At 46.4% G+C, this 27415-nt stretch overlaps 1 long non-coding RNA gene across 2 annotated transcripts in view; it reads left to right on the forward strand.

Annotated features, from left to right (window-relative positions):
- LOC114055796 overlaps positions 1 to 26565 on the forward strand; it is a 96995-nt gene extending 70430 nt beyond the window's left edge. The window contains exons 4-5 of one of the 2 annotated variants that reach the window (XR_003570833.1): positions 6672 to 7174; positions 26191 to 26565. This is a non-coding gene — a long non-coding RNA (uncharacterized LOC114055796). Of the gene's footprint in view, positions 1 to 6671; positions 7175 to 20354; positions 20887 to 26190 lie in introns of those variants that run through there. The other variant, XR_003570832.1, reaches the window with a different exon arrangement.
- The last annotated feature ends 850 nt before the right edge of the window (positions 26566 to 27415 follow it).

Raw genomic sequence — 27415 nt, forward strand, 5'->3', positions numbered from 1 at the left:
TTTTTTTTTTTTTTTTTTTTTTTTTTTTCCTCCCCCCAGTTTGAAACATCTTGTTCTACCTTTAAGTAGATAAATATCCTTTGGTACATCACAGGTACAGGGGATATTGGCTTTGGAGATCACCTCCATCTCATCAAATTGCTTTATCCCAACATATGGGGATACTTTAGAAAAAAATTAAATCATAGGTTGAAAATGTTCTATCTGCGTGAAAAGGGAGAAGCATGCACTGGGCGTGTTCCTTATTTTTTCCCAGGATCGTAACTTGGTGCCACTTTCTTTTTGTGTTCCTGTTGGTGGTTTGTGGAGTACCACTCCCAAGAACCCATCAGCAGCACAGGCCTGCAGTGCTGAGCAGTGCCCGTGTGCCTGCCCAGGTGCTGGACTGCAGCAGTCCTGCAGCTGAGTTACTGTGATAAGCAAAGTTAGAAGGGGAGGGTCATCCCCTTTTCTGCTGTGGAGTTCCATGGGAGATCCAACACCTCACCCAAACCCAAGGATGATTACTGCATGATAAAACTGGAGGTTGAAGCCCTGATGATATATCAGCACCTCAGCCTTTGGCTGGACCTTCTCCTGGGACTGCTGGAGCTCAGTGAGGAACCTGGATTGCTTTGGGCTACTCTTGGCTCTTGAAGCCACTTTGGTTTCATTGAGATTCCGCTCCGGAGGGTGATAAAGGAGTTTATGTCCGCTAGAAAACATGGCAGGAGGCAGAAGCCTTGACAAATTTGGTACCATGAGAGCGGGCAAGAAGAGAAACATGGAAGAGGAAGGAGACTGCTCCTCCTTCCCGAGTCTCTTCCTTCCCCTCTCCGTCCTTCCTCTTCCCATTCTGCCTCTGGGACTCACTCTCCACTTTGGGGGGTACCAGCACCCTTCCTGGTTAGGAAGCCAATTGTGCAGCTGATGGATGCTTACTTTTTGAAGCCCTGTTAGGTGTTTTTGTTTGCTCATCTTGGAGATTAGGTGCGGGAACAGTTGCAGCCTGAGATGCCAGTAGCTGACAGTTACATCTAACATATATTTCAATTTTTAACTTCCTACAGCTGTTTTCACAACACTCGTATGAAAGGTCCACTTATCTCACTCCTTCCATGGTAGAAAAGGCTAAAGAAAACATTCCTGTTTGTTTGTATTGAAACTAATATGGTTTGTGGCTTTTATGTGTTTTTTTTCTGTTTTTTTTTTTATCATCTTGAACTCTTGAGCAGAAGGTAACAAAACACTCAAGGGCAGAGTCTTATCTCTTCTACATCAGTGCAAATGTAGGACTGTCACTGACCGTGGGATTGCATTGTCTCATTCTCAGAGGCACACTCTGTCTTTTAAATAAATAGATGAATCCCTTTGCAAATGCTGGGCACATCATTAATTTTCCACTCCCTTTTCTTACTCATTAAGGTGTGTTACATTATTGTTATTAGAAGTCAGATCTCCTGTAGCACAGCAGTCACATTGTCCTTAAAGACAGTTTTTAAAATCCTTAATACAAACAGCCATATCAGTGGGATAGATATAGAGGGATTATTTGGTATCCTGGGACAGTGCACTGCATCTGTGCAACTTCAGCTTGCATGGGTGGACCAGGGGTTGTGCACATCTGGCTACCTTGCATGTAGCCAGCAGTGTTGTGAAGTTTCAAAGAAAGCCTGGAAGCCAGGGAGATGGCAACCTACGTGGTGACGGGGTGCCTTGGAACCCCTGTAGGGCTGATCAGGTTTGGGCACTGGAGCTTCTCTAGGATATACAGGATTTGGGAGACTGTGGCTCCTCATGTCCTTTCCTTCTTCTGAAGGCTGGTGAGGTGTGCTGCTGTGAAGGAGATGTCCTCCAGCACAGTGGTGGTACTACCCTTCCACAGCCTGGAAGGGCAGTCAGGGGGAGGAAGGACTTGATTTCTCATGTGTGTGCTCTCAGGTGCTGGGCTGAACCTGTGCTTGTGTGGTGGGGAGGCAGAGCGGTTTATAATGTCGTTACAAGTCTTTGTGTCTCTGGTCATTAGCTAGATGCAAATCATAAGATTTTTGAATTGGTTAAAGTTTGCATGAAATAAGTGAGTCATGCACTTCCCCCATTGCAATGGTCTTCCTGTCTACAGATCGGTGCCGGGTTGAGCCAGAGCACTTGCCGCTCTGCTCCAGCAGCTCCAGGTCAACTGGAAACCATTTCCAAAGTCTGCATTCCTTTGATCAGTGATTAGTGAACTCAGGTATTTAAAGTAAATGTTACAGCTTTCTGGGAACTGTCACCTGAGTAGCCACATAAATGGCATGAAATTACTGTGTGGGAGCCAGTCCTGCTGACAGAGGAACGTTTTCCATTTGTGTGGAGATACAGGAGAGGACCTCTCAGTGCTCCCGGATGCTGAGGAATTCAGCCTTGCAGCCTTTCTGAGAAGTGATTTTTCTGCCTGCTTTGCAAACTGTAAAAACAAAACACCCAGATGAAGAGGTTTGCCCGAGATCGTGTAGGCTGCTGCCGCGCTCGAGATCAGAATCGTCATCTTCTGTGTCCCAGTTTTGCACTCCATCTATTAATACACTGTGCTATTTTTAGCCCTCTAAGTAGCCACGTTGTTGATAATTAGCTTCACTAATAACTGCTCTTCCATACGCTGCAGGACCCACCAGCGGAGCAGCACGCTCTTCTGAGCCAAGCTAAATACAAGGGCGGCTAATAAAAGGCATCTGCATTTCAAGTTGTTTGTTGCTGAGCAGACACGTGTCCTTGTAGCTCTTGTGATCAGGCAGCTGCCTAAATACAGCTCCTGTACTTTGGTTATGGACGAGGTGTTACTACTCAGGGTTTCCGGGGCGTTCCCTTGCTGACCTTTGAGGAAAGTGAAGAAGCACGGTCTCTCCCTCTCTCTCCACCTTTTGCTGAGTCAAGGCTGCTGCTTTCGAAGAGAGATAACATCTCACAGTACCTAGAGCTCCAAATTTAATTAATGGCTGCAAACATCTTAGATGACAGCTATATTTACACCCCAAGAGAATTAGTAGTTACTGTAGGGATTGGGAGGTGCACTTTGAGCAGCTTGATGGAGCTGAGTGACCAAACCAGATACAAATCCAACAGTAGGTGACTGCAGAGGAGGAGATGTTGAGCAGCAGTTCTCTTGAATGCCACGGGTGACTGCACTTTTGCTCCATTAAAAACACCATCACTTCACCAGCATAATGGTGCTATCTAAGCTAACAGACACATAAGTGGTTAAGAAGAACACATTATTTTCACACATTTTCTTTTAAGAATCCAGTCTCCAAACTTCCAAGCCCAAAATAAGGGATCCAGAAATATTCTCTAGCATGTGGCAAATGAGGAGTTGGATGACTGCAGTGCTGTGTCACCTCACTGCATGCTTGCTATCTGACTTTTTCACTGTGTGTAGAGCAACTGTGTGTAGGGGCAGCCAAATGAACTCCCCTTTTAGAAAATGCCTGCATCAGAGGGGTTGTCAGCTCCAGAGCTGTGACCTCTTGTGACAGCACCATTGCAAGATCTGTGTGAATGCCACCATATTTGCATGTGAGATTTTTTTTTCCCCCTCTATCCCTTTGATATAAATATATTGAGATACTTATCTTTAACTGCACACACACGCAATCCAGGCTGTTTCACTGAACACTAGCGCAAGTCATGTATGCTTAAACCAGCAGTCTTTATTCAGGCAAAGCCCCTGTTGATTTTTCCTTGCTTCTGTAAATTCCAGAGCCTTGATCCAAAGCTGGTGGTGCACATTTGTTTGCCTTTGTATCGTAATACAGATGGGCAATCCTTGTAATACAACTACGTTTATTTACCGATAGAAATGTGCAGAACTGTGATAGGTTGCTACATAGATTATTATTGATTCCTTCTTTCTCTTTTTATTCCTGCAAAACTGGCTAGGCTAAATCCTATGCTTGGCCAAATAGACCTCTCTTATTTTTTTTTTTTTTTTTTTTCCCACCAAAAACTGAGCTGGCTAAATGGTCGTTTCCTTTGTGGGAATCTCCTAATTTGTGTCTAATATTGTATCACACATGGTACAAAAGCACTGACAGGGCTAGATTGCATCTGTGGCCAGTTCAGTTCCTACTCCATGCTATATTTGCATCGTGGTGGTAAGATGTGACAGGTTTTCCCCCTCTTCCCCTGTATACTGATTTCCCGTGAAATGTATATATAGACATTTAAAAGGCAATTTTGATCATACAACTCAGAAGAAGACGAAAAAAAAAAGGCAAACCAAGTGCCAAACTTAGAATTAAAGACTCTAGTAAAAAGGTCTCAGAGCAGCAGATAAGTACTTGGAAAAACAGGGCAGGCTTCATAGAGGAGAAGATACCCTCCCAAGAGCATTGATTGGGTACAGTTGTTGTGACTTCAGGCAAATTTGAATGGGAAGAGGTGGACAGGAACACCTGGGATGAGAGAGCCTGGAGCAGTACAGCTTACTCAACCCCATAAGGTATATCAGGGAGGGGAGAAAGTATATCTAATGAATATGAATTTGAGGTTTCAGGAGAGAATAAGTTGGCCTGGTTTTATTTCTGAATGGCTGTCCCCATACACAGCCTGTGCTGCAGTGGTGAATCACTTTTATTCCGAGGTTGATGGTTAAGTGCTGAGAGCAACTGTCTGAGGCTGTTGCTTATGCATCCCTTTCCATCCAGTGTGAGTGTGCCGATGCCAAAGGGGCTGGTCCCACTGACTTTACTCCCCCAAACTGATTTCCAGCCCATCCCTGGTGTTGGTGCCTGGGAGCGTGGGATCCTGTAGTGCTGCAACACTGACTTAAACAAAAATCAACTCAGAGAAAAAACACAGTCAAGTTTGTTCCTGATGGCGTCAATTCCTGCGCTTGTCTGACAAGAGCCTCCGTCCCTGGGGCAGGTAGGGGAGCCAGAGGTAACCCTGAGCAGTGCTGGGGGTGCAGTGTGAAACTGCCCCAGCAATGAGTCCCCAAAATGGGAAGAGTATGGACCTGTTTTGGCAGGTCCAGAGGTGGCCACAAAGATGATCAGAGGTGTGGAGCACCTCACCTGTGAGAAAATGCTGAGAGAGGCCTGGAGAAGAGAAGGCTCTGGGAAAACCTTGGAGCAGCTTAAGTTCTAAGGCTACAGGAGATCTGTAAGGGACTTTTGGCAAGGACATGGAGTGATGGGATAAAGGGGAATGGCTTTATACTGAAAGGGGATAGATTTAGTTTGGTCATGAGGAAGACACTTTTTATGATGAGGGTGGTGAGATGCTGGCACAGTTTGCCCAGAGAAGTTGTGGATGCTCCATGCCTGAAAGTGTTCAAGGCCAGGTTGGGTGGGGCTTTAAGCAACATGGTCTAGTGGAAACTGTCCCTGCCCATTGCAGTTGATTTGAATGAGATGATCCTTAAAGGATGCTTCCAACCTAAACCATTCTGTGATTTTATGAAACACTGCCCTAACCATGACAAGAGCTTTTATTTTCCAGTCCCTTCCAGGTAGGAGGAGATGGAGGTGACCTCACCTCAAGCTTTACTCTTGGGTGTGGAGGTCTTGGGGTTTGGTGGGTCTGTGTTGGTCCCCATGGACGTCCCCCCATGCCTGCTCCCCACTTGCAGGCAATCCAACGGAAGCATTTTGTCCACCCTGGAATCTTCTTGCCCACAAAGCCTCACAGCCAGGCTGCAAGGACAGCGCATGGGCTCCTCTCTGCTGGCAGGAACCTTCATGACAGCCTGTATGAAACACTTTGGTGGCTCTGAGGTGTCAGGGCAGAGTGATTCATACATGGGGTTTTCTCTGCCTTTCTGGTATGTGAAGTTGGGGAGGTGTGTGGAGTTTTCTCCCCTCTCTGCCCCCGCATCCCAACTCCCTGTCTGAAATCTCCACAAGACACCCATGTGATGACTCAGCCCCCTTGGGAGACCCTTGGGGTATTTCCCCCACCTCCCCACTAGCGATTTCTCTTGTGAGAAAGTTCTCTAGGTCTTGGCCTCAGCTCCTGTGGCTCACCAGACTCCCCCAAGACACAGGCAGGCAGCAACACAAAGGCCAAAAAAGGGTGCAAAAGAGCCAGTGTGGTCGTTCAGGGTTCCTTTCATCATATAGATTTGAAAGAAGGTGTCTTTGTCTTTTTCTGTCATAAATTTCACCACTAAAGTTTTGCAATTTAGTTGTTGAGCTTTAGTCAAAACAGGGGTAGGTGAGAAAACATCCCCTGTGTTCAGAATCATTTTGCACCCAGTTCATGGGCGAGTTGGGGTTTCCCTGCTGTTTGGGATGTTACAGAAACCAACCCCAAGCAGCTCTTTCCCTAGGACTGCATCCTCACTTGGACCTGCAGTCACTGCCAAGCAAGGAAATGATGAGCAAAAATCCCCAAACCACCACGTCTGTAAGTTTGAGTCCCAGTCCCAAAAACTGTGTCAACGTACAGCCTCTGCCATAGGTGTTTGCTGAAGTGTCCACCAGCAGGAAGGGTCACGTTATGGTTGGTTTAGTGGTACCTCAGTCATACTCCGTGCGGACCCTGATAGTTGCCTTGCTTCTCCTGGCATGCACGTTTCATCTGATGAGCCCCAAGCCAACTCTGCCTCTGCCGCTTTGTGTGCTGTCTTGCTGACAGAGTACCATCCCATTCATTTTGTTTCTTTGATAACATGTTTTGATAGTTCTTTTTTTTCCCTCTTGTTTTCTTCGCAGATTTATCTGGAAAGTATGACCGGCAGGAGCAGCTTACTCACCATTAGATAAGTATTACAGATGACTCATGCAGTATTGATAGCTGTGCAGCTGAGAGGAATATACTGTTTTATAACAGCTGTCATGTGATGCCAAGAGCCAGAAACCTTAATTTCACCATCCATGCATTTCCATGAACGTGCTTGGGTCTCTGGCACCTTTTGTCCTTCTTCTTTTGTCCGTACAAAGGGTTCACAGAAGAAGTTCTGCTTCCCTCAGTGGGGTACAGGGTATGGGGCAGCTCATGTAATTTCAAATTGTCACCTTGAAATGAAAGCTAGTGTTGAAAGGCTGCAGTGTTGTAGCTGTTCTCCGGGACCTGAAATTTTTGTCTTTTTAATAGATATCATAAGTGGATTTCCTTGATTCTTTGGGGTTTTTTTTTGTTTTGTTTTGTTTTTTTTGTGTTTCCAGAGCCATTACACTCCTTCTCCAGCATGACAAACCAGAAGGTGCAGAAACAGGTAAGGCAACTGATCTTGCAGCATCTTACTTTTAAGTCATTGGGATGAGATACTGGCTGCAATAAAGTGGAAAAAAAAAATTTGACTCAATGGCAAGTGAGAGTTGTACCCAGTGTGCTCAGCTCCATGAGAACCTATGGAATTACTACATTCAGGGATGAATTTGCAGGCTACCTGAGAGTGTACACCTGAAACTCCCTCTGCTTCCAAAACCACTGGCCTTAAGGGTGTGTGAGCAATAGGTGATGAGATTTAAGAAGTGATGAGCAACAGGAAGAAACCTGCCCTTGGGAGAGATGCAAAAGGAGCTGAGCTGTGAAGGTGGGAAATAAGTACAGAATGGCAGGAGCTGCTGAGGAGGTGTTAACCTACATGGGATGGCAGGAGACTGAAGTGGCTTTAGCTTGGCAGGATGCAAAGGGCCATACAGCAGTGAGAAAAATTTGGAGGGTGATGTGACACTGTAGTAGGTTGCACAGAGAAGTTGTGGATGTCCCATCCCCGTAGGTACTCAAGAACAGGCTGGGCAGAGCTCTGAGCAACCTGATTTAGTGAGAGATGTCCCTGCCCATAGCAGTGGAGTTGGACTAGATGGTACTTAAAAATTCCATACAACCCAAACCATTCTGTGGTTCTGTGATTTCGATGCTTTGCTTTGCTCATTGGAGTTTCTGTTCTTTAGGATGTGCTTTTGTTTTGTAGTAAAGAGCTGTGTCCTGCTCATGCTATAAAATAAAAAACAATTACATTTAATCTGGCTCCAGCAGTAGCCCCTGCATGACAGCTTATAACATAGGCTCAGTTAGGCCCCTGCCTCATAAATAGAAAATGCCTGTGAGGTCTCCTCCATTTGGACTCTGCATCAGATATTCATGTGCCATGAATTTATCTCAGGACTACATTTTTCTGAGTGATAATCTGGTGTTGCTCTTGGGAGAAGGGATGAGGGTTTGGCTTTTGGGCTTTCGTGCAGCATCAGCCAGTAAATGCAAGGATCAGGGCATCAGGAATTTTACCAATGTATTCTTCCACTTTGGGCATATCCTCCTACAATGACTTGCCTAAAAAATACCCCAAAATTCTGATGAGTGCTCTTAACCATCACTCGGTGGAAATACTTTTGGGGTAGAGAAATGAGAGTGCCATCCCCTGCCCTACTCACCTTGCATCACTGGGGTCGGGATGGCAGCTCAGAGGCAGGATCTGTGCTTCCCCGTGGGTGGCCTCAGCTAAACGTATTCAAATCGATCACCCAGGCATGTCACCTCACTGCCACACAGGGCTGAGAGAGGCACAGGGGCTTTCCAGCCCTGCAGGCCATTATTAGTAAGAGGGTTCGCGCTTGGTGTGTCTTTGGGTTCAAGCTGTGAACTGCCAGTGGGTTCTAAAAACTGCTGCTGAGCCTTGTTAATAAAGCCTTGCACAAAGTTTCCGAGAAGCATAATGACTTCCCTATATATATATATATATTTTTTTTTTTTTACATCTAAAGATGCTCGGGCATGTGTTCATGCTGAAAGTTTGGTGACCCCAGTAGAGAGGGAATTTGTATTCTTTTGGGAAGCGCAGGCAGGTAGTGGATAAAGATAAGGAGAGAGTTGTTGGGGTTTTGCTTCTCTCTGATGGTTTGGGAGGGTGGATTTTGGGGCATGCTTGTGGGTTTGGTGGGTAGGGAGAACAATTTAGAGCAATGTGAATGGCCTGTATGGTACCTTCAAGATTGTGCCAGTTGAGCAACTAGATCGGGAATTACGGATCCCAGGGCACCTGAAGTCCAAATAGGTTTTTTAATCACACAGGTCATTTTAAAAGAGATAATTAAGTTCCTGTGTTCCTCAGTAGTGCCTACAAATGTTCCTGTGAATGGCTCATGAAGCACTTGCAGTCTATAACTTCTGCCAGAGGTAAATGTGCTATTAGGTGGAAATTAGCTGCCCATGTGGCATTTTCTGTCTTGGAGTCTCAGGGTGTTTTACTGAGATGTGTTAATACAGCTGTGCTGAATGTACAACTCATCTGCACGCTCTGATAACCATCCTCATGTGAAATGAATGCCGATGGAGCTCTTTGAGACGTCGCTGCTCCCAGTTCCCACCTGCCCTGTTGCCAAAAGCTACTCCCCACAGAGGCAGGGCTATAGGATGGGCTGCATGTGTAGCTGTGCCTTGTTCATTGCTCTGTACGAGCACAAAACCATCTTTGCTTACTGGAAGAGCTGGAACACGGAGTGGGGAAGCCAAAATGTGGCATATCTGTTTTGCCTTCCCTTATTAGAGGGGTGGATGATTAAAGGATGGAAATGCACTGAGGTGGGGGCATTGACATTTCAAGTGCTCAAGTTGGGCTTTGAGAGCAGTTTTGCCATCTGATAGTCTCTGTTTCTTTACATGTGCCTAGTTGGCAATGTGGGAGTCATCACATGGCAACCCCCCTGTAGTGTCAGTGTGCAGCTTTTGTTTTGCGCTATAGTCAGGGGAGATTTAGTCAGCATTGTCCACAGGGTGTCAGGTGTGATGGATCTGATGAATGGGTTGAATTGCAGCTTTGTCTTCCCTGGCTACATGGCAGATTCCTCACCAACTGCAAAAGCATCCTGTGCCGACTTGCTCGGATGCAGATGCCAACACTGCAAACACCTCTCTCTGATCAGACGTGGCGTGTCCCCAGCCAGCTCGCTTAGGTTAGGTACAAATACTTTGGATGGCTATAGGGTGGGTGAGATGAATCCTACACCTACTGTAGCAGTGCTGGTGCCCCAGGCTGTGGTGGGTTTTTCGGAGGGAAAAGGGAGTGTTACAGTAAGTTTAGTGAGCCCTTCTTTCAGCAAGATTTATTTTCCATCCCTTTCTGAAGAAGACAGTGTTCAGATCAAGGCCAGCTTGGCGAAGGGAAAATTCCTTTAGGACATTGGCAGTTTGGCAGTGGCTGTGTCAACCACGAACTGTGCACCCAATTCAACTGTGATCCATGAGTGTCATGGGGAGGCAAAAGTAGGACAGGGCACAAGAACCACTTGGGAGCTTTTCAGGAATAATATTGCTTGAGGCAGTATGGGGAAGGCTGGAGGTAAATACTGTCCTTTTCCCAAAGATTTAATTAGTTTTGTGGCAAAAGTTCCTTTATGTCTTTGCTCAATGGTTTCGTAATTGTAACACTTGCTTTTTTGATACTAGTGCTTAAGTTACACAGAAGAGGTCCCCAGGTGTTTGACCATGTCTGGGCAAATTGTGCTGACAAGTGTCACAAGATGCTTTGATGAAACCATAGTCATCTATCATGGACAGGATAATTGTGACCATATAAGTAGCAGACATCTGAAATGAATTTTAAACAGCCTCACCTTTGTGTGATGGCTTTAGGGGAAAACCTTGCAACTGATGGGAAACCAACAGAGGAATATTTGGCATTTCAGTCAAAATGACAGACCCAAAGTCTGCCCTGACATCTCACCCCAACACGTCATCCCCCAGGCACCAGGACAGCCATGAGAACCCCATTGTCACTTTTACTCCCTCTCCTTATGGACTCTCCAGGAGGTTGCTGTGCTGCAGTCAGTGAGTCATAGAAATGTTTGTTACCTGCCATCTCTCACCATGAGGGGGCCTTGTGAACTTCAGGGCAGTCATCACAATAACTGTGCTGTTAGGAGGGAGAGGGTGTTGTGAGGTTTCAGCTTGGCTCAATTGGATCTCGGATCAATTCAGTGTGTTTTCACTAAGGGCAACGTGACCACCTCCTCTGCTCATGTTTCCCATGTCCTTCTGGGTTTGCCAAACAAGACATTGCAGCATCAGGCTGTGATGGAAACAGCCATGTGTGAATGGGATGGAAGCGTCAGTCCCTCAGTCAGTGCCTCCATCTTGGTACTGAGAGTGAACAGGGAAGAGTTTTGTTGGCTGCTGGTATTGAGGGCACTGTGTTCAAGAGGGATATTTGGTGACTTTCTTTGCCTGGAAGTATGTGAAGGTGTCTGGGTCCTTCTGGGGTGTTAACCTTGGAAGGCAGGCTGAGAGAGTTGAGGTTGCTCAACCTGGAGAAGAGAAGGCTTCAAGGAAAACAGAGGAAAGGAAAAGGCCTCCTTATTGTGACCTTTCAATATCTAAAAAATGGATTATAAGAAAGAAGGGAACAGCCTGTTATGGCAGGATGGGGAGCAACAGTTTTAAACTGAAGGGGATCAGGTTTAGACTGGACATAAAGAGGAAGGTCTTTTATAATGAGGGTGGTGAGACACTGCAACAAGTTGACCAGAGAACCTGTGGATGCTCCATCCTTGGAAGTGTTTAAGGTCAGTTTGGACGAGGCTTTGAACAACCTGATCTAGCAGAAGGTGCCCATGGCCATGAGAGGTGGGTTGGACTAGGTGGTCTTTGAAAGTCACATCTGACCCAAATCATTCTGTGATTCTATGATTTTAATTTTGCTGGGGGATAGTTTCCTGATGAAGGGGGGAGAGAGAATGTTCAGGGCTGCAGAGATTTGGAGTTGCTTACTCATTAACTCCAGTTGTGTCTGAGTTGAAGATGCAAAAGAAGGAAGCAACTAAAGTAGGGCACAAACCCCAACCTCTTGTTTTCCTGGGCTGCTGCCTGTGGAGGTCCACAGGCCATGGGGAGTATGGGCTGATGGGCATTTGTTGAATGTTCTTGTGCTGGTGCACAGGGATGGTTGTGCCAGTGAGCTCTGGACATGTCTCTTTCCAGGTCTCACCACTCTCTCCCTTTTAGATAGTCCCTGGTGCATGTGTAGAGGGGCTAGCTCTGCCACCTACACTGGTTATGGTGTCAGCAGACTTCCCTCCTGCAAGGGGAGTTCTCCCTGGCTGCTGCAGAGCCTGAGCAGTTAGCTGCTACAGCCCAGCCTGGCTGTTGCAGCAGATCTATAGATGTATCATGAAAAAGGAGGAGGGGAAGCACCTGGAGACACATCTGCATTGGACCATGTCACACAAATGTCCCAAGTGGGCAGCAAGCCCAATCAGTTGGTGCACACATTGCCAGTGTCCTGCCCACATGGCCTTGCCAGCCTAGCTACCTGTCCCTGGTAGTGTCAGCCTGGGCAGGAGGCTGGCGCTTGCTTGGTTGTGTTTTAAAGCCTTAATCACTGCCTGATTGTTTCCCCCCAGCCTGCCCAGCTTTGTGTTTCTCTTTGCATTTGGAGTTGCAGCCTGAAAACACTCGAGCTAAACCCTGTGCCCCAACGGCTGCTCATCTGAAAGTGTGGAGCCAGCTCATAGCAGCTGCTTAAATAGCAGAACTGAAGTGGGGAATGAAAAGTGAGATGGTGATTAAGACCTGATTTCCTGTTGTGGCCCCACAGGGCTCCCACTGGCAATGGAGACATTGGCAGTGGTGGTGTGAAACGTCCCAGCCATCATACAGATAAGCTTTTCTCTTTGCAGAGAGCTCTTTCATGTCAATCCAAGGAGGAAACAATGCTTGGTTGAGGGAAACAACATAGTCTTGGTCTGATGGTACCTGGCATATTCCCTAGTCCTGGTTCCCCATCCCAGCAAGGCTACAGAACACCTGAGGGATATGAAAAAGACAATAAATTTTCTCCAAGGTTCACAGATGTGCTCTTCTGGGATGATCCAAGTGCGTTTAATTAAATTCCTGTAACCAGGAATGGCAGTTTTGCTGACATATGTGAGACACTGCACAGAAAGGCAGCAGGCTGTGCCACTGTCCTGACTTCCAGGTAGTGGTCACAGGGCAGGGACGATGTGACAGAAGTGGAAGATGGGGTGGAAGAGGAGGAATCTGCCACAGTGAAGAGGCATGAGAGGCTGGACAGGGTGGTCCTAGTGTTGTGTTGGTCTGTGGAAGGGGGCAGGTGTGGGCAGCTTGCCAGTGTGTCCTCATGTCACTGAAGAGGTTATCCGAATGACAGCTCCTCATCCTGTGGTCTTTCTCAAGAGCTCTGTGGCCATTCAGTAGCCTGTCTTGGATGGCTTCTTCAGTGTGATCCCATGTTCATGACCATGTCCACCAAGCAGTGCTGGTGTATGGTGGAAGTCGGGAGCTGAATGGGAGAGCAACCAGAGGAGACCCTGGCTGGCATGAGCCATCTCCAGTGGTCTCCCTGCTGCTTTCTGGCTTTACTCAGTCTAGTGGTGGAAGATGTGCTCCCACCTTGCAGTGTGTCCAGCCCAGCCTAGGGGCTGCAGGTCACACTTTGATGTGCCTTCCCTTTGCCATCCATGCCAGCTTGGCTTGCTTGCCAAGTCCATGTTCAGTGTGGTGAGGGTCAGCAGCAGAGCCAAAGGATCATCAGGATGTGTTGGACTCTGTTTGCAAAGCCTGCAAGAAGATGGAAAAGGTCATTTTGTCTGGGGCAGGGGACAAGGAAAGAGGCAACAAACCATGTGGGTTTATTGCATTCCCTCAAGGAAAACAAAGCATCTCTGAAACAACTTGATGATCTTGGAGGTCTTTCTCAACCATAATTATTCTATGATTCTGTGACAGGAGAGCAGCAGGGAAACAAAAACTGAGATAAAGAAGAGATAAAGAATAGAGATAAGATAAAAAGGATAAAGATAAAAAACTGAGATAAAAGAAGAGATAAAAACTGACTTGCCCCTTAGCAACCCTCTCTTGCATCTCTCCTCTCATGGGTCTCTCACCACCAACAGCAGGGAATAAAAAGGCAAAGAAAAAAAAAAGCCACGAGATGGGTTTTGAATGGGTGCCAAGTTTGATTTAATTAGATGTATTGAATTCGTTAACTCCCGAACGACGTGGCTGTCACGCGGCAGAAATGACGAGCTGCGAGTGGCGACGGCAGCGCGGCACCGACCTGCCAAAAGGTTCAGCAAAGCAGAAGGATTGACCTACTTCCATCGGCTCCGCAGAGAGCACAGGCGAGTGCTCTCCACTCACTGTCGCTGCGCTCCCTGGAGGGCTGCTCATCCCTCTGTGCAGGGGAGAACTCCCTGGGCTGGGGGGCTGCTGGGGAGCCCAGCACTGCCTGTCAGCTCCATCACGACCCTGGGGCTGTGTGAATGTCCCTGTGCCCCTGGGAGGCAGCTCACCCAAAGCAAGGGCTCCTGCTTTGTGTGCTGAATGGTTACTTCTGGTTGACACTGATTTTCTGCTTCTCCCGCCTATTGCACCCTTAAAAAGATGCTACAGTATTCTCTGATAATGGGCCTAAATGCTTTTGCAGCTGATAAGGGTGATAAAATCACCCTTGCACACTGCCATGGCAACCTATAGCAATTGCTTCTCTCTCTTGATGTGTGTCTGCTCTTTAGTGTGAGTGCAGATGTGTGGCTTTGGTTGAGACTTGCCTGGGAATTACCCAAATTTGGAAGATTTGTGTTTGGTTATGAGCTCTGAAAGGATGTGGAACCACGGAGCAGCTCCTTGTCTTGCCGGTCACCCTCAGGGAGGAGCAGGTGGAGTAGGGCATGCTTCACCTTGCTGTAAGCCCTGGCAGTGCAAATTGCATCTCAAAAGAGTTGTCAGTGCTGGGGAAGAGGCTTCTGAAAAAGAAATTTGTTTCCAAATGAATCGAATTCCATAGTGGTTATCAAGACAAACTACTGGGTGTCTGCTCCCATCTCTACCATCATGCATGTGTGCATAGATCCAGGGTCCTTTCTTCAGTGACCACAGGATCCCTTTAAGATCAGTGTGGTGCCTCCTGACCAGGTGACATCCCAGCTAGAGAAGTCCAACAAGTGAGTGTCATTCTGATATTCTGCCCCGGTACCAGCCATGAGCTGTTTGTGAAGTGCACAAATGTAGAAGTGCTGCATGAAATCATGGTCTAGGTTGTGCTGAAGATCACCAAGTGACATGAAATGGGAGGGAAGGAAGCTTAGACACAGCATCATTCTCCTCTGATTATTGTCAGTGTTAACCCCAGGTTGGTAACACCTGACCAACCACACAGATCCTCATGGTAGTCAGCCAGCATGGTGGGAAACTTGCTATTTCAGTGGGAAAATGAGACAAAGCAGCATTGGGGAACTTGTCCGAAGTTATACAGAGAAGATGGCTGGGATGTTGTTTCCCACCACCCAACCTCTGGCCTTTTCCTCTTCCTGTCTCAAGTGTGGTTTCTTCCCTTGACCTTACAACATCCCTCAGGCAGATCAGAGAAGGGTTGCTTGAATGGGGTGTTGAAAGAAGAAATGTTATTTCACTAAGCCATGTCAAGAATTTATATGGGAAGAAGAAACGGGACAGATGGAAGGAACCCAGCTGTCTTCTTCTGCAGGGAAGACATCTCTTTGTAGCACTGAGACTGCCTTCAGGATTTGTGATTCAGCTTTCAGGTTAGTTGTTGATCGTTAGGATGTTTTCATTTTGACTTCATCTGTTGAGAAGGCAGTAAGAGCCCTGTGAGGATGCGTATCTCTCCATCAGATATGACTAATTGTATTGGGACAGCCACGAGCACGATAACACTTCTGTTTTCCTCCAGAACAGCTCCATTACAGACTGCCTGGTAGCTGAGCCCCAGCAAGTGTTTTGCAGGAGTTTTGCTGATTGTGCAGCCCAGATAACCTGTGAGAGAGCAAACATGGAAAGTGTTGAATTCAGCTCAAAAACCAGAGAGCAGGCTTGTTTCGCTGCTTGTCTGAACTGAGCTTTTAACCACATGTTGTCTGTGCTTTTCAGGAAACTCATCTCGTCTGGGACACGTCACCTGGCAGTGAAGTGCTCCCATTTAGGGACAGCCACCAGGAGTTGTGCAAAGGCCAGGCTCATGGCTAGGCACTGATGTTTCTGCAGTTCAGTGCTGTTTTGCTTTTCCCATCTCCTTGGAGAGCAAAACTCAGTCTGTGCAAAACAGATGCATTTTTAAACAAGATTTCTCTTAGTCTTAAACTCAAAAAACAGTCTCCAGAAAAGCCAGTGCGTAGCAGAAGCTGGTGAGCACTTTCTCTAGATGTTCACTGCTGTTGATCCTTCTTTCTGCAGGAACCCAGGACCGAATTTTAACTTCTTGTTGTTAAACTAGTTGCCCCCTGCTCCTCAGGGTAACAGCTGTGTATATGCATGGAAGCCACACTTGCATTCCTGAAGAAGTGTGTTGGCACAGATGAGCCTTTGACCTCAATATATCAGCTCAGTGGTCAACAGCCTTATGCGGAAAGAGCTTAGGTGTGCAAGTCTTCCACTTGGCGAGTTTAATCTTTGTATGGATTACAGCAGAAAATTCTCTACAGGAGCATATGCAGGTTTAAACCTGTGCTTGCCTTGTGAGGAGATCATTGCTTGCTCCTCTAGGAGGTTTGTGGTCATCTGGAAACTGGACTCAAAGCATACAGATGGGCAGTCTGTCCGACATAGGGAGGTAGCAGAGATCTTGATTCTTCCTCTGCCCCTTTTCCCTAGGAGGGAGGCTGATTTTCCTGCCTGCAGCAAGGCACCCCTTCTGGTTTGGGAGGGCAAGACTACTTCCATCATGATGCCATCGTGGGATCATAGTTTCTGACTGGTTGTTAGGTGAATTACTCAGCAGTAGAAGGATGATGCACCAGGAGGTGGTCATTTAGTGTGGACCATCTGAGGACATTGACTTCTCACAGCAAAATCACCAAAGGACCACTTCAGTCTCCTTCTTCTCTCCTTGCTAAGTTGGCTTTATTGTTTGTTGTTGGAGGACAGGTGTTACCTAAGGGGCTCTGGGCAACTGAATAGAGGGGATCTGAACTCAGCAGCTGAGGACACTGAGGAGGAGAGTATTCTCACAAAAGTGTGAGAAAGCTCTGGATACTGACCGAGGGCACATGGCATCATGGCCTTGTGACTGTGATCTGCCCAGGGTGAATGCGCCGCAGATGAGCATCCCTTGCAGGGGCTAATCCATGTGTCTGCATCTCTTTAAAATAAGGCTGATGTCCCACGTCCCTTGTCAGCACTGAGCATGGTTCCCCTTGCTCCTGTTGAATGCCCTGTGGTGGGAAGAGGATGCATGCTGTCTGCCAGTTCAAGTCTAAAAACGATGTCTGTGCAAAGTCCGTCCTTGTCTGGACTCCAAGGGGCTGCAGTGCACAAGGCCTTCACACAGTTTTCTTAACAGGCTCCTTTTCACCTTTTCCAGGGAGTTACACTGTGCTTCGTTTCAGAGTGATCCAGTGAATTAACATATTGTTGCTGCTGCCTGGGTAATTGCATGCCCGGGGTCTGCTCTGCTCCAGCACAGTCTTCCCAGCTTCCCAGACAGAAAGCATCCTTCTCCTCTGGCAAACAAGGCTGTAAAGTATTGCCCTGAGAACTAGCTCAAAGGATGGAGTAATGGGAGGGTGGAGGAGAAGAGGGAGGTTGTTTCTTAAGGTATATCTGGCTTCAAGAGCTCACCTATCAACAAGTAGGAGGAGATGGTTTTTTTTAATCTTTATTTCTGTACCAAGGCACTAATTTTGACAGAAGCTGTGGCTTCTCTTGCTGATTTGTGCAGACATTGGTATGGGTGCAGTTACAGAAATTTAGTTTAGCACCAGTCACTACCGGGTCTCAGAACTGCTTGAAATTAGCTGTCCCAGATCACACAGGAATTCAGCAGAAGTTGAAACTGAGCAATCTGATACCCTTTTCTGTACTGAAAATAAACCACTATGAATAGGTAGGTGTAAAAATGCTTTCTGGTCTCACTTCCAAGTATAAAAAAACCTACATGTGGATAAACCCTTAGAACCCTCTAAGGCCCTGTGACACTAGACCACATCTAAAACCACATTGGTGAGAATATTGTCAAAGCTGGCAGGTTTCTTAATGCGGATGGAAGTTTGCATTTTTGAAATATGATATTTGGTCAGAACTGACTTCTGGTGGACAGCTAGCATCCCTTTAGGCAATGGTCTCCAAAAAGAAATATGGTTATGTGCACTATGAAGAGGGCAGCTTCACCTCCTGGCTTGGCTTGGCTATCAGGAGGACAGGAGACTCTGGGATAGAGGGAAGGCAGTTGGTCTACAGCTCTACCACTGACCTGGGTGACATGGGGCAAGGAGATGAATCTCTTCTTTTCTACCTCCTCTTCTCCTTCCTACCAAGTGCATGTGACAGTTGCCTTGTGATTTGTATGGATCTGTCTGAGAAGACAGAGCTCAGTATTGCTGTCTGTAAGATCTCTTTTCATTTCGGTTGTGACATTTCCTGTCTTTTAGCCACATAAGTTATTTTGACTGGAAGCAAGACATTGCTCCAACACCCTTTATGACACAAGGGATGGAGAGGAGGGGAGAGCGTGTTGACAGTGTAGTTTGCTCATCCTGCACCAGAGCACTGCGGTTTGTGGGGCAGAGAAGGTTTCTTGAGGCTTCTCCATCCTGTGAAATAGAAGCTGCAGCCTGTGCAGTATAGAGAGCTGTTTTGTGGTGTGCTATACATGGGCCTTGTTCCATAAATATGTGTGTGCACAGGAGAGGGAGGTGGTCCTGTGTGTGCTGCAGATGGTCATGGGCAGAGATTCCTTGGCCTAACTGAGATGAACAGTTGCATGTTGGTCACCATGGAAATGCATGCAAGAGTGGGGTTTGTCATGTCCTGAGGGGAATATAAGGTGTGGTGGCAGCAGTACCTTCTGGGCCTTCACGATCTTGGGATATGGTTGTTTCTCCAGGTCTTTCATTTGGAGGATATCGTGGTCCTCAAGCACTGAGTGATTCCCACCCTTTCCTCCAAAGCCTTTGCACTGGTGGCAGTTAGAAGATGACCTGTAGGATAATGTAGGCTGAAGGGGATCTTGTGGGGTGGGTCAGCTGTGAGATCAGACCAGGTTGCTCATGACTTTATTTGGTCAAGTCCTGCTTTGTATGAACCTGGCTCTGTGTTCTCAGTAACTTCCCTGCAGGTGCTGGGGCTGCTGCTGGATTCCTCAAAGCCATCTCTTGCCCTGGCTGAACAAGCCCAGCTCCCACACACCCTCTTCTCCTCAGCCAAGTCCACCAGTCCCTGGCCATCCTGGTGTTCCTTCACTGTACTTGCTCCAGTTTGTCAGCATGTTTGTTGTACATTTTTCTTGCACCAAAACTAGGTGTGGTATCTAGATGAAGTCAAGTGAGTACTGAGATCTCCTGCCTATGCTTCTGCTCCTTCAGCCCAGCATTGTGTTGGCCTTTGCTGCAGTTTCTTACTAAGGTCCCAGTTGACCTGTGGTCCCAACAACTGCCATCCCAACTCTCAAGCAGCAGCAGAGCTGCTCGGCTGGGACACTGGGCTGGGCCGAGACGATCACTTAAATAGGACCTGCAGCTGTGCTGGGAAAACCTGAGTGTTTCTCAGCAGCCAGGAGGGAAGAGGAGTGTGGAGTGGCAAAGACCTGCTATTCTCCCTGCTGGTGATGTGGGCTCCCACAGGGAGAGAGGGACAGAGCCCAGATAGATGAGGCGATGACCTGAGTTCTGCAGAAAAAAGCCGAGAGGTGTATTGTTATAACTACCACCATCTCACTTACTCATCTGTAAAGCAAGATTTTACTCGCCATTGTGCTTCCCGTGGGGCTGTGACTGTTGATGGCCACAGATAGCTGAGGTCCTGCAATACCAGTGCAAAGGGTTGTGGAACAAATCTTGCTTTTTGGTCTCCCTGCTGGGGTTGAAGCATGTCTCCTGGTAGCCATGTACAGAGGAACAGTATGTATCTATGTATGTGTACCATACTGAAACAAAATGCTGCAATTTCATGCTGTGCTGCCAAGTTAGTGTGTGAATTTCAAAGCAGCAACCTATATTCTTTAAGATCCAAGAGCCTTGGGAAAAGATCCATTTTTTTTTATGCTGTACTAATTTAAAAAATGCTGTTGTTTTTTTTTTTTTTTTAGTGGATCATGGTAGTAATGAAAGACATAAAGGAGAAAGAAAAGACAGAAAGACCTGTACAATCATTTTAAAGGTTTTCTGCTTTTCCGTTCCTGTTCTTTTCAGGAAATGAAACTGACTATATATGGTATAGGAATGAAACCACATATCACAAGCCACTGTTGAGTTCATGAAGTGACCACACTGAAAAAATAGTGAAAAATGTGTTCTTACTAGAGCCTTCCCAGCCTGTAGGGATCCTGGTTGTGGCTTGTGATTGTAGTAGGGTGAAGATTTGCATTTTCAAGTTGGCGGTTTTCCTTTTTACTCTTCCACTTCCTATAAGTTAATTTGGTGCTGTGTTAATTGTGAATCTGGAATGCAAATCAACTCACCTGCATGTTTTTCTTTTATTTTCAGATTTTTTAACTATGGAAGCTCTCCCAGGGAGGTGCATCGTGCATAGCTGCCTCTGGGATGGGATGCAGAGCAGGGAGTGAAGAGGAGCTGCAATATGCCACTACAAGTTGCTTTCATGAGGAGAGAGGCTTTCTGGCATGTCATACAGGGCAAAAAACCATTTTACTCTTGACAGTAAAAATCCTTATCCTTCTTGTTTCTTGGTTTTTGTTTGTTTTTTTTTTTTTTTTTCCAGGACAGATGATATTTCCTGTTAGAGATGCTTTGTATGCAAATCAAGGTAGTACAACAAGAAAAAAAGTCCTGAAAGCAATCACACTGATAAACTGAGCCCACTGGGGAATTCCTGCTTATCATTTATCTTTTCTTTTTTTTTCAGTTCTGTACAAGATACGTCTTTGCCTGTGCTTTCTTATGGTCTTTAAAGTTTGTCCTGCCAGACCTCTTACTCATGAACTACAGTGCTACTTGCATTTTGCAGGGCTCTGTGTCAATCTGAAGAAACAAAAGACAGTAAATGCTGGAGATTGGTGTTAACAGTCCCTGTGTTTTATCTTTGCCTTGCATTGCTGTGTTACTTTCTGAAGTTCAAGCTAGACATGAACCTCACACTGCAGATTGCCACGTGCGTGTAGTGATGGTCTACCTGGGAAACCCAGAAACCTTCAGAAAGCTCAGGAAAGGAAAGAGGAGAGATAAAAAGCAAAAGGAAGCCAGCAAAAGTTTACCTAGTAACTTACACAGGAGCAGGATTTGACCCTCCTGAGACACCTCAAAAGATGCTGTGCACAGCATTACACTAATGCTGTGACATGAGTTGATCACTTCCTCACCCAGCAAAGCAAACTCACATAGAATCACAGGCTGGTTTGGGTTGGAAGGGACCTTAAAGATCACTTAGTTCAACCCCCCTGCCATGGGCAGGGACACCTTCCACTAGACTGGGTTGCTCAGGGTCCCTTCTAACCTGGCCTTGAACTCAGGGATGGAGCATCCACAACTTCTCTGGGCGTTTGCTCGGCCTGTGCCCAGTAGATATCCCTATAAGTTCAAGGGGCTGATCAAAGCCTTGCTCACACCAGGCTCCGACCCTGCTGCCAGCTGCAGCGTTGCACTGTTGCTACAAGCTGTGAGGGTGAAAAAAGACTTGTAGAAACAGCACGAGAAAAGGACGTGTCAGAGAGCTGCAAAACTTTGTTGCCAGAGAACATTCTCATGTGTCCAGAGATACCCACTGCAGCTCAGGTCTTGCTGAATCACACTGTGGTTGCTCTGGCCTTTCTGTGGTAACAGTGATAATCGTTGTGTGTGGTGTTGGGTTTTATTATTTGGTTTTTTTCTTAAAAGTAAAATTAGCGGTCAAATTGGTATTGGTAAGGCAGCAGGCCTGGTGCAACTTTTATCTACCCTGAACCTGGAGATGAAGAAGGGGAGGGAAATGGCCTGACCAGTTTGTCAGCTGTGCATGTAACGGTTCCAGGGTTCGAAGCAAAGGGCACAACAGTCAGATACCCAAACCCGTCTGGGCTCTGACTGATAAGTCACATTTCAAAGTGAAAGGCTCTGCTGAGTGCCTGAAGCCTCCAGTGCTAAGTCTTCTTTAAAAGGGGATTTCATAAGGAGTAATATGAATAGAAATGGCTCTTTTGTGGTTTTACACATTCCAGGCATGCCAGGACTGTTCCTGTCAAGGATGGGCAGTCTCTGGGGTTTAGGGTTCTTTTTCTTTTTTATTTCCAAAATATTTGCCACAAACTAGCAGCTGAAATGGTGAAAAATAAATGAGAGTTGCAAAATCATTACAGTAGCAGTAATGGAAACTGTGAGGCTTATTCTTAAACTGGCTGTGGGGTTTCACTCCATCTTCTGTGCTGCTGCACTGTGAGGATCACTACTTTTGCCACCTATGACTGCTTCAGGATGGATGATTTGAAGGCAAAGCTTTAACTGTTGGTTACCCAGAACCTCAAAAAATGGTGCTTGAGGCTTATTTCAGAAGCAATACCATTTCTGCTGAACCACTGTTAAGCATGAATTCCTTCAGAGTCAGTGCATTTATGTGGCCATACAGCATTGTTATATTATGACAGCATTGATTTCTGCAGATCTGTGGGTATAGAAATGGGTTTCAGCCATTCCTGCTTCAGATGAGGTTTTGTTTCACACAGGTTGCACCAGTTTGGATTGCACTTGTACTCTTCAACACAGGATTTTAATTGATGTAAGAGCTTCCACACACAAGGTAGTGATGCCTTAAACCTTAAAGAAGAGCACCTTAAGTCTGCCTTGAAACAGTCGGAAATTTCATGTACAGTAAAGCACTAGATGGTTTGTGTAGACTTCATCTGCCAAAAAGAGTGTCTAGTTCATAAACCTACATCTCCCATTCTTCTCCCCATGGGTGCTGCTCCTGTTGCCATAGTCCTATGTCCTGTGTAGGCATCAGGAACTCGTGGATGGCTGGGAAAGCCATGGCCAGAGGTGTTACTGCTATCACCTCACTAGATCGGGTTCCACAAAGAGTAATACTGTGTAATTAAGTGTGGGCCTCAGGCCCCTGAGACACCCCACACAAACACTCTGTGCCTTAATCATTAGCACGTGCTGACCACAGCCAGCTTAGCACCTCCATGATCTGGAGCTGCACCTGTACCTTCTCTGCAGGTGAGACTAAGCCCTCCAGGGTGGGGCCGAAAATGGAGCGAGGCTTATCCCAACAGAGTCTGAACCATGGGACCATAGAGAGCCATCCCAAGAATTTGCTTTTCAGCTTGAGTTTGACCATAGCACATATGCAGGCAGAAAGTGAGAAAGCATCTCTTTGAAAATGTCAATAAAAGAGACACTGTTGGAATGAACCTTCTGTTCTGATTTTTTAAAGGTGGATATGGTTACTTAATGGGGAACAGAAAAGGGAGTGGATTTAGGACAGGATGCCTGAAGCCCCCTCCCATCCTCCAACACAGACTGATGTCTCAAGAAGGCCATGAGGTCTCAAGGCTGTCACCTGGGTTGTTGTAGCTCTATGGGTGGAGGAACTTTAATCACTAGGGTTGTCATCAAATTTTGCATTTACAAGATACAAGGAAAAAGAGCTTGTATTAATTCAGTGCTCAACATAAATATTTTTCATCTTACATGAGTGTGGTCCTGTAGCCTTCTGGACTGCTTCCATTATGGGTTTGTTTCCTTAAAAAAGGAAAGAAAGAACAACCAATAAAAAACACAAACCCACTTTTCTTTACCCCATCAGCGCTACCAACCACAGAAATTTGGAAACAAAATGTCAGAGCGGGTATTCAGCAGTGAGCTGTCTTTTCAGTGGGCTGATCTCTCAGGCGTTGGTTTTGAAGTTGATTTTGTTCTGTCCACTCAAGGGCTCTGCTGTGGGAATATTTATTGCTGTGAAACTGTAGCAAGCTTTGTAAGTGGCAGTTACTTTTGTAACCAAACATATGTGCTTTCCTTAGGAGTCACACAGGTAAGTGTGCATTTGGAATTTGTTTGTTTGTTTTAAACCAAAGTAACTTTTCTACTTTGTCATCTGGAGTGGGAAAATGGGTGGACCTTGAGTGTCATTTTAGTGTAGATTTCATCCATTTAATCACAGCAGAAGGCTACATAGAGATGGTCTATTATCCTCTTTCCATGTACTCGCTTGATGTTTTCTGCCTCACAACCTCTGTTTTCTCTCTTTTTGATGGTTTAAGAGTTTTAAGAGAGAGGACAAAAATGCTTAAAAATTGTAATGGCCTTGGGAAGGCTAAAGCAAGTTATGTGGTGGTGAAGAGATGCAGGCAACCTGTAGAAGAGCCAGTTTTTGACAGCATGGGAAGTGGTTAGCGCCTCACTGGACATCCTCACATCAAAGCTGGACAGTGGGCTGGTTGAGATACTCTGCTTGAACCACAAATTGCTGGGCTTCGGGCAGAAATCACTGCATGAAATTCTGTGGTTGTTATTAGGCAGGAGGTCAGACAAAATAATTTTGCTGGTTTCTCTCAGCTTTTAGAATTTATGAATCACATAGTCACGGTGTTTTGGTTTTTGGGTTTTTTGTGGGTTTTGGTGGGTTTTTTTTTTTGATTTTCCATGAAAAGTTTGCCTTGGTAGCAGGCAGACAACAAAACCCATCTGTTCTCTCATCCTTTCATCATGCAGTGTTGCTTCCGAATTGTTCCAGAAGGAGGATGAAATTGGGCTTGTTATTTAAATTTCAGTATGGGTGGCCAGAGCAACTCTACCTTGATTATTATGGGTCTTCCATGACCACAGGAATGAATGATGACTGATGCCAGCGCTGATTTAACAGACGTCTCAGGACCAGCTCATGATTGCAGCATAACCCATGGGAATTGTGCTCCATGGGATCCTGCAGCAAGGCAAAGACAGAGAGAAGCTGAGTTTGGGAAATCACAGAACAGTGCAATAACTGGAGGAAAGAAGAGGGAAGTCATGTGGCAGAAACATAAGGAAAATTAAGATAATATGAAATAATGTCACTTTCTTGTCTGGTATGCAGCTGGAATTAAAATGCAAGGCACAAGCGGAGCACTGAAGCAGAGTAGGTTTAAACTAGAAACTAGGTACTAGGAAGAAATTCTTTGTTCTGAGTGTGGTGAGGTTGCCCAGAGAGGTTGTGGATGCCCCATCCCTGGAATGGGGCAAAGCCAGGTTGGATGGGGCCCTGAGCAGCTTGGTCTAGTGAAAGGTGTCCCTGGCCATGGCATGGGATTTGGAACCAGATGACCTTTAAGGTCCCTTCCAATCCAAACCATTCCATGATTCTATGACTTACTACCTGCAGCCTTTTCCTCCCTGCCAGAAGGGGCTGGTGACTTGGTCCCACCTGGCACTGAGAGGTTTTAGCAGTTCAGTGGCATCCCAGGCTTGACCTGCCTTTGCAGCAGCTTGGACCCACTTTCCATTGTAAGAAAGAAACTCTTCCTGTCCTACAGCAAGACTTTTATCCAGACCTCTGCAGGACTTCAGTCAGGTTTTCAGGGTTTCAGACTGGGCTAGATCAATAGGCCAATGTCCCTTATGTAGCAGAGCCCTGGTATGTGTGACAAGACAGCACTTTTGATGCACATTGTCTAAAGTCTTTGTGAGCCCATCTGGGGAGCACAGTGTCAGGGAGGGAGTTCATGAGAACCTCATGTGTAATCATGTGAAAGCCACCTCTTAACTAAACTGTGGGACAGAATGAACTTCTGTAACTCTGGAGAGCAAGTAGAAGCAGGGAGGTGACTTTGTCCCTTTAAAGGGGGACACACTGCCTGGTGTCTGCACTTGATGAAGGAAGGGAAAATGCCGGGAAGAATTTCAAGGAAAGCCACAGATGACTTGGGATTGCCAAACCAGAACTCCAGGCTTGAGGAGCGTAGTGTATTTGGTTGATTGGGATGAAAGTAGGCAAGGGGGTGACTTGATTGCCATGTCTAGTGGAGGAAAGTTTTAATCAGTATGTTTCGGGTAAGGAGGAACTCTTAGAAATTTTATGCCTTTCCCCAGATTTTAGAGTAAATAACAACGTCTTTCTAGGGTTGCAGGTTTAGTCTATAATATTGGGTTTATTAGGTAAAGGTCTTTGGTGAAAGGAACTGATGTACAGTGAACTAAAGGCAGGATGGATCATTTGGGTCTTTCTGCCTTTATGCTCAGAGCTCTGATACTCCCCAGCACCTTCCTCTCTAGATCCCTGGGCTAGGTCAGTTCTGCTGCAACCCTGGGCATAGTGTAAACTATCAGGTCAAATTGCTTTGGAGCCATCTGATCTTAAGGCAGGCATCTAAGGTATCTGAGTTTCCCTCTGGTGATGACTGTTGTCCTCCAGCAGCTATGTGGGAGACCAGAAAGCTGGCTGAGATGTGGACTCCTGCACTCTGGATGTCTGAAGCTGCATGAGGTGAACTCCCCTCTCACTGCTTGCATGAGTGAGAAGGAGTTACTAGAACAAAGCACCTAATGCAGAGCCATCTGACACCACAGAAGATGAAAATAATATGGAAACTTTAATCAGCTCTCAGCAGCTGAGCAGTCTCTGGAGGTCCTTGTACCAAGCCTGACCCACTTGCTGAACCCCAGCAGTGCAGCACTGGGTGCTCCACATGCCTTCAGAAGAATGAAAGGACAGCAATCTGAAAAGAGACAAGGGGATGGCAGTCAGTGGTAAGTGTTTATTTAGAAAGAGTTGGAGCATTTTGTTCATTATTAAAAAGCAAACCTGCCTTAAAAAGCAAAAAAAACCATAATTAAAAACCATTCTGCAGCACTTCTTTTTGTAAGCTGCTCAGAAAGGAGGGAGATGTTCATAAGGTTTGTTTTCAACCTGTTAAAATGATTTGCCAGTTCTTTCCCTGCACTCTGTCTTGTTGCATCCCGGTCTCTCCAGACATGCCATGTTGTGGGTGCATGTCCTCAGGGCTAAGTTCCAACAAGGTAACTGTCCTGTGGCTGCTCTGTCCCAGGCTGCTGCCTGTTTTGCACTTATGGAGGGAGGGCTCTTGCCAGTGATGAGGAGCAGCAGGAGTCTTGCCAAATGTCCTGGTTTGCTGGTAGGATGGCTTGCAGCAAAGGCTGATGAACCAATGCCCCCATCCCTAAACTCTTTGGAGATGTGATCACTTTTCCGCAACTTCAGATTAGGGCATCTGAGTGGATAAATCAACAGTCAGTAAAAATCAAATCCAAAGTCTCTGGTCTTTGAGAAGATGATAGCAGTGGACTATTTGCAGCAAACCATAATTCATGTCCTCCTTCCAGGAAGATTCCCACGTGCTCGTCAGAAGGGCTGCTGAGCTGCCAAAGAAGCACCAAGCTTTCTCCTTCCTACATGTACCTGTCCTGCTGGCTGCAGCTGGGGTGCCACGAGCCCTTGCTGGACCCTGGGAGGATGCAAGGCTCTGCCACTCCCTGGCATGCTGAGGCCTGGCTGGACTCCCCAGGCAGAGAAATGCTCCAGGGCCTTTGGACGACCTCCTTCCTGGGCACAGCACACCTTGATTTTCTGATGTTTTTTTTCTATTTCTTAATTTTGGCTGACTGAATAACTGAAGTGC

This window comes from Empidonax traillii, unplaced genomic scaffold (genome assembly GCF_003031625.1).
Source record: "Empidonax traillii isolate 1590-97213 ecotype Southwest subspecies unplaced genomic scaffold, ASM303162v1 scaffold66:size1465758, whole genome shotgun sequence".
NCBI classification, from domain to species: domain Eukaryota; kingdom Metazoa; phylum Chordata; class Aves; order Passeriformes; family Tyrannidae; genus Empidonax; species Empidonax traillii.